This window comes from Cebus imitator, unplaced genomic scaffold, assembly GCF_001604975.1.
Source record: "Cebus imitator isolate Cc_AM_T3 unplaced genomic scaffold, Cebus_imitator-1.0 Scaffold337, whole genome shotgun sequence".
Taxonomy (NCBI): domain Eukaryota; kingdom Metazoa; phylum Chordata; class Mammalia; order Primates; family Cebidae; genus Cebus; species Cebus imitator.
In genome coordinates, this window is record NW_016107652.1 from 1,977,919 (window position 1) to 1,986,298 (window position 8,380).

Here is an 8,380-nt window from a genome sequence, read left to right on the forward strand (position 1 = left end):
ATGCTCCTCAACTTATGATGGGATTATGTCCTGATAAACCCGTTTTAAGTAAAAAATATAAGCTGAAAATGCATTTAACGCCTTGGTAAAACCATCATAAAGTCAAATCCCTGCAAGCAAAACCATCACAAGTCAAGAATTTTCTGCAATACAAATTTCACATAATTTTTTACACAAATTTTTAAATTTTTAAAAAATATTTCGATAATTTTCAATCATAAATGGAAGCATCGGTAATTAATGAGTGCAGTTACTGAATTCAGTTGGAAGCTTAATGGTATTCCAAAGATTTATGCTTTATTTGCTTTTATAAAATAAAGTGAATAATAATAATTTCATATTTCACAAAAAGCAATGTTCAAGTAATGTGTGATCCAACAAAAAATAATGTGTAAAAATTCATGATGAAAAGTATACAATTGATTGAAAGATCTAAGTAAATAAGTTGGTTCACTATGTTTCTCTTTAGGACAATACACTGTGAAAAGGTGCCACTTATACCTACATCAACCTATAAAGGTAATGCATTTTCAATCAAAATGCCCCTGTTTTATTTTTAACCCATTTAGCGTGAGTTAACAAGTACTATAAGAATGCATATTAAAATGAAAAACCAAGAACAAAAATGTCAATTTTGAAGAAGAAAGAAATGAAAATTCCACATAATAAATACCGTGGCTTCCTATAAAATTATGTATTGTAACACTGGTGAAAATTGTCCAATAACACAAACGCAGATACTGAGGTCTCTATTTTCTTGTTGGCTCTAGCTATCAGTTCAGACACACTCTTAGCTTCTAGAGGATTTTCTCTAGCCCTTGGACATAGCCCCCACATCTCAGAACCAGAAACTGGCACTCACATGGTTCTCGTATTACATCTCTTAGAGCTGCTTCCACAGTCACATATCTCTCTGACCACAGTCAGGAAAGTTATTCGACTTTAAAGGACTCATGTGGTTAGCCTGGGGTCACACAGATATTCCAAAATAATCTCCCATTCTCAAAGTTCATAGGCTTAATCACATTTGCCAAGTCTTCTCTCCCCTTTTCCACGTAAGATAATATATTCACAGGTTTAGAGGATTGAGACCTGGATATCCTTGGTGGACATATTTTTCATACAATTCCATAAATTAATGATGAAATAGGAAGTTGATAGACTGGACATGTATAGATCAGATATAATACTTATAAGAGCAATTTTAGCTTACTGCCTGAGACTTTTAAGACTAGGAAGATATTTATTGAAAAATATTCTGTTGTGCTCATACATGTTCTCTTGATATTGAGTCCAGTTATTTTTAGTACTTGGTGCAGGGATAAAACAGTATATACATTAACCTTGACTAGTTTCTATCTATCTAGACAGCAGAATCTATTATATCTGAAGCAGAAACATATTTTCATGGACATTTTTACACATAATTTGCATCTAGAAAAAGTGTGAGGAAAGAGCTGCTCTGTCGTAAGATCTGCTGAAGGAAAATGTCACCCTCCCAAATCAAAACCAACTATTTATAAATCAAGTGCTTTATTTGCCACAAGGAAGAAATTTTGGTGAGAGCAGGAAACATTCCTCTGCTTAAACTCAAAGACTGGGACAATATTATCTGTACCGATCATTCACTGATTTGCAGATATTCACTGTCAGAATCAGCAGTTATCTCTATTACTTGTGTATCTATTTGTCAAGCATAAAACATCACAATTGTATTAATCTACAATCCCTAATTTCTGTACTCATATGTGTTTTCCATTGTCCCATTGTCTAAGGTAGTGGTCTCAAATTTGAATGTGCTTCAGAAGTACCTGAAGGATATCTCAAAACACAAATTATTAGGAACCACCGCCAGAGTTTCTAATTTATATGTACAATATACAGTCTTACACATGTGTGCATATATACACACAGGCATGATATCTGCTTACAAATAAAAGAGTAGAAATGTAACAGTAAAAACATATAAAACAGGGCACTGTTATCTTTCTCCTTCATTAAGAGATCATCAACATTAGCTGAAGATTTTTGTTTTCTTGTAATTTCTTGAAGGTAAAGATCTTTTATAGTGCTCTTAGGTTAAAAAATAATAATAAACACAGAAAAATAGGTCTCTAATCTAGCCAATGAACAATCACTTGATATTTCTGGTCTCAGATATAAGGAGCAAACCTAGCTCAATAATCTCAACTAGCATAACCTCAACTAAATCTCAACTAAAATAGTTATGAGGGTGAAACCTGGGTTCTCTGCAGAACCCAAAAAGGTAAAAGAATGGAGTGGAAGTCCAGGAATAAGGGGATTTAGGGAATCCACTAAAACGAAGGCTGTAAGTAAACGGAAAGGTGTCAGGGGGGTAAAGGAAAGAAATGCTTTGCCTACACTCTGGGCTCTAGATTGTCAGGATCAGCCATGAATAATAATGTCTTCCCGCCAGTGACCTGTGTACCCTGCCAGATGCCATGGACATGATGGAAAGGTTATGCTTTTGTGCACTATCACCCAGAGTTGTTGAACTGTCATGCAATAAACAGCAGCCTCACTTGTAAGCTTGCCATCAAATTGAGCAAAGCACACTACACCATTACATCCAAATTGTTAGTGGAGGGGTGCCAGGGAGTGAAAGCAGATTCAGCAAACACAGTTACGGTGCCAAGAGTAGGCACTCAGTGAGAAAATGATGCCATGTAGACCACTGGGTAACATGCGATTCAAGACTAAGTCGGTCATTTAGAAAGCAAGATACATTCTCCAGAGTGTCTGTTCTGGAAGTTTCCACTGAGTTTTTCTTCAGAAGCTGTTAAGGCAAGAGAGGTAGCTAAGGGGCAGCTGGATAAAGTGTGATTGATTGCAGTTGTCATCCTCCTAAGTATATGTGCAACTTAAGAAAAATAGTAGTTTTAAGGAAGGTGTCCTTAAGGGCCATTTTTACCAATTGCTAATGCCTTTCCCTTTCATACAGGTGCCACTGAGAGAAATGGTGAAAAAGTACCTATTCCATATGCCTGTACTCTTCAATGTTTTTGCACAGCAAAGAGTTAACCCAGCAGGTCTAGCTTTCCCAAACTGCAGATTCCAAAGGTCTTCAGGACCAGCCCTTGACCAGCTCCTAGGAGGTAACTTCTGAACTCTTGGAATCATTTGGAATACAAACAGTGCCTTTATAGATTTGAGACCTTGGGTGTGAAAGAGAGTTAGTTTATGCTAACAATGTGATTAATGGTGGATGCTTTCCTTCTATTCCTGAAGCCTTGGGTCACACTGTGCCAGCTTGAATTCTGGGGATTCTGGGCCTGAGTAGTTCAAGTGAATCAAATGAGAGCCACATACCTATATGACTTAACTTCAATAAAAACCCTGGGAACCGTGGTTCAGGTGAACTTCTCTGATTGGCACCATTTTACACGTGCTGTCACATATTGTTGCTTGGAGAATTAAGCACCATTTCAGTGACTCCAATGAGAGAGGACAACTAGAAGCTTGTGCCTGGTCTTTCTTGGACTTTGCCATAAGTGTCTTTTCTCTTGCTAATTTTAAGCTGTATCCTTTAACAGTAATAAACTATTACCATGAGAATAACAGCAGTTCTGATTTCAGTGAGTCATTCTGGTGAATCTTTGAACCCGACAATGATCCTGGGCATCCCTGACACAATTACTCATAAGCAAAAGCTAGCTGTTCCTCCATAGTGACAGAAATATGGATCATGAGTGTTTTTGGCAAAACCAATGAGATAACTCAGTGTATTCAGAATATGACAATATACTACACACACATGCACACACGTACACACACAGAAAACCAGGACTCTGTGCTAGAGGGTTTGGGGTCAACAAGAGATTAAATTTATAAAATTCAATGTAAACTGCATACAAATTATTTATTTACATAATAGTTTCTATATTTTTTGGTATTTGTAATTCATGGGTTTGTTTTTATGTTTGGTTATACTTGATGTCCACATGAAATATTTTGCTATATGAAGAAAAGGCTACACGAGGAGATAGAGCCTATCTTTTAATGAGTAGTAACAGACACCTGTGTTACACAAGTATTGGATTAGCAGGAGACAAGGCAAAAGGTCTCTCTTTTTTTAATGAAGAAGATAATAGAGGAAGATAGTAGGGAAAGAGGAAATCACCTTCACACCTCTTTGAAACTAGTGATGCTGTTCTTAAAACCTCAGCTGACCTGAATGTCGCTTCTAAGGGAACTAGAATGTCAATCCATTCTAGGAATAATTTACTACCATTAGCCAGAAACTGTCATAATATATACTCAAGTCTATGAGACTACGATGGGAATGGCGTCCCCAAGGTGCAGGCAGTGGCGCTGGCTGCTTGGATCCTCAAAGCTTTGGTTGATTGTTTAATGTCCAGATCCACCCAACAAATAGCTATCAGAGTTCAATTCAAGTTCAGGAAACATTGCATTTGAGTCTTGGTTTACCACCACAGTTTAATTTCTTCTCAGAGGTATTGGGTGTGAATGATTAGCCTAGGTTATTTTACAAACTATCTGGACATGACTAGAATCCAAGCTCATGATCCTCATAAACTTCAGCTAATTGTAAAGTCTAACTTTGTGATATTGATTAGGGTCAGTAATTGTCTGATCTCTGCTTAGCAATTACTGATAATTGCAATGGCATGCATGAATTAACAGAAACATATGGCACATAAACATATTTCTTTATTAATTTTTCCTGAGCTGATTTTTGTGCTAATTAATATGAGTGTACTCTAGAGGGCAATAAACAATAAACACAGATATACTTCTTGTCGTACAAATATCTGGTTCAAGAAAGGTTTGTTTCCTGGATGGAATGCAGTGAATTTTCTTAAAATATTGTCTATGCTTGGTTTTGTGTAATTTTAGATTTTATTATAAAATTTAATTTCAACTTTTGTATTTAAATTTTTGCATTATAGGAGCAAATGATGATTTATTTTCACATTTAAGATTAAATTATGTATGTTTCCTCTTGTTTCCCTTATGCTTATTCCCTAGTTATGTTCCTCCCTATCCTGAGCGATTAGAATATAAATGTTTTTAATTTAACTTTCATTTTAAGTTCAGGGTTATATGCGCAGGTTTGTTGTATAGGTAAACTTTGTGTCATGGGGGCTTGTTTACAGATTATTTTGTCACTGGGTATTAAGCCTTGTACACAATAGCATATGTCTTTATTTGTTCTTTAAAAATATGTAGATTGTGTGTTTGACTAACATAAATGGCATTTTGCTATAGATATTTTCTGTCATAATTTTTTACTCTGCATTGTTCAATAACCTATCCACACTGCTTACCATACAAGTAGCATTTTTGGCTTATGACACCTGAGAGTATTTCACTGTTTGTATTTCATCCCTCTCTCAATAATGTGCTCCTACACTGTCTTCTACACCTTTACCACCAGGTGCCATTGCAATTAAAAAATCTCACTCTTGGCTTGTTTGGGAAATTCATAAGAATCTTCCCAGGATTCTTGAGCCATGAATTATAATACTTAAGCTATCTAATATGGCCAGTACAGTTGCACCTGTATAAATTCCTGCAGGAAGGACAAGATGGTATTCTGTTTTCAGAAAATTTGTCAGTTTCAACCTTACTAATTTTTTGCCCATTGATATATGTAGAGTAATACCTTACTAATGTTTTACTTATTCTCACACTAAAGAAGTTAGCCATCTCTTTAATTGTTAATGATTTATTTTTGCTTTTCTACAAATTGACTTTGCCCATTTTTCTATTGTTTCTTTTGCTTTTTTGTCAGTTTTCATCAGGACTTCTTTTGTATCATAGATATTCTTTCACTATTGATTTTATGTTTTGCAGATGTATCTAATATGTTAGATCTCTGTTAAATTTACACAATATGTTGATTAACTATTACACAAGAACAGAAAACCAAGCATCACATGTTCTCACTCATAGGCAGGTGTTGAACAATGAAAACATTTGGACCCAGGGTGAGAAGCATCACACACTGGGGGCAGTGGAGGGGTGGGGCTTGGGGAGGGATAGTGGGGTGAGGGAGGGAAGGAGGAATAACATGGGGAGAAACGCTGGGTATAGTTGAAAGGGGAATAGAGGCAGCAAACCACCTGGTTATATAAGCACCTATGCAACAACCCTGCATGACCTGCACATGTAACCCAGAACCTAAAGTAAAATTTAAAAAAAGAAAGAAAGAAAGAAAGAAAGCTTGCAATTCTCTTTTCAAAATGCAAATCTAAAACTTAGGTATTTCACAGAGCTACAATATGGGATGTATGATTTGCATACATTCTGCAATAAAACAGGAATCAGTGAATGAGCCACCTTAATCTCTTACATATTTTAAAAGCTGAGTACACACTTTCTAGTAAAGGAAATCAATAGAAAGGGAGACAAAAAATTTAAGAAAGAGAACCAAAGTCTGAATTAGAAACATATGTGATTGATACCTCAACCCTGCTATTAGGCGGTTTTAAATACTCAAAAGTTTAGCAGGAAGCTGAAAGGATTATAATATGTTTGCAGGAAGGATTATAATACATGCATTATGTTAAGAAATCAGATTAATCAAGAAATCTCTCTTTAATATACCATGACTAATCAATTCTTGAATGTCTTTCTACAATTATTAGAAGTATATGAGGTTTCCTTCAAAGATTTCTCCCAGAAATAAAACAAATGTGGAACTTTGGAAAGAATCACTAGACAAATACCTTGTATATATACATTTATATAATCATTTTGGAAGACCTAAAGATAAATGATAGAAAACTAGTTTTCAACTCACGTACATTATTTGATCACATTGCTCCAGATTACTCTTAGAAGGAGAAGATCTAATCAACCCGATAAACACACTCTGAGAAACTGTAAGATAGGAGCAAACTCAGCATACAAGATGTTGGGACCAACGTTTGTCTGAAAGAACCAATTTACTCTGTCAAATCTCTCTCTGTATAATGAGAATAATAGAAGCACTTTTTTTCAATTACTTTACATATTATTTGTAAAATATGTAGCATGGTGATAGTGTACATTAGATACTCTTTTACATATAAGTAAAATTAATAAACCAATGATAGTGAATTCAGAATTAAAATTACAGTTTAAAATATATACTAAGACAATATTAAAAATGGTAACTGAAAGTAGTCAAAGACTGTTTGATAGTCTTGTTTCTGATAGTCTCATGATTAATCATTACAATTTGAAAATTGCAAAGACAGATTTTTAATAAGTACCAAACTCTACTTTCCCCTGAGATTAATTATGTCAGAGAAGCTGTTGATAAGATTCTCTTGGGCTAGTGATATATTTTCTGGCTTCACTATTAAATGATGACCTTAAAATGAAGAAAATCTTAAATCTTTTCCAATCTTGACTTCTATGATTCTGATTTTGACATGTAATGAATATTTTATTTACAAGCTTAGTTTGAAAAGGGTTAGAATATACTTCCCAAAAAAGTCTTTGTAATTTCTAATATTCATGTTTCAATAATAGGTTGATAAAAGTGATTTTCCACTAGTGGTCATTGATACAATAGAAAAATCATTTAGAGAAAGTTTGGTAATTATGATAATTAAACAATAAGAATTGCTAACATTCACTGGTCAAGCTTTGTTTACTAGGCACATTGCTATGGGTTTTATTTAAATTACTTAATTTAACATCCTCCTAAATTACATCAGGTAAGTATTTTTCCTCATTTGACCAGAGATTGAGAGAATTAGGAAATATGCAGAAGAACTAGAAATGGAGTCATCCAACTTTAAATAACAAAAAGAAGAAATACAAAGATGAATAATTGATGTTTATGGAGAAAGATTACTACCTTGAAAATGAAAGTAAACTTGAGGCCAGTGAGTGTTTCCAGCATGTGGTGTTCGACTTGTCTAGTATAGGGTTGGTTGAAGTCAGAGGTTGGGGATGTTTAATGAGTGTCCTTGTCTTCTTCATTTGCATTAAACAGAGTATAAGCAGATAAAGTAGATGGTAAATGTTCAACTTGATTAAATTGGCCAGATGGAATTGGATAACAAACTCAAAAGAGTTTGAGAAAGGAGGTTATACAGATTTGGGAACACAGACCAATGAGTTACCAGAGCTCACCAAGGCAGCTGCAACCACACAAAAGAGGGAAAAGATCTGTAAGAAACAGCAGTGATTTCTCTTAATGGAGGATTAGATAATTAAAAAATCTGTCAGAGGCCGGGCGCGGTGGCTCAAGCCTGTAATCCCAGCACTTTGGGAGGCCGAGGTGGGTGGATCATGAGGTCAAGAGATCGAGACCATCCTGGTCAACATGGTGAAACCCCATCTCTACTAAAAATACAAAAAATTAGCTGGGCATGGCGGTGCATGCCTGTAATCCCAGCTA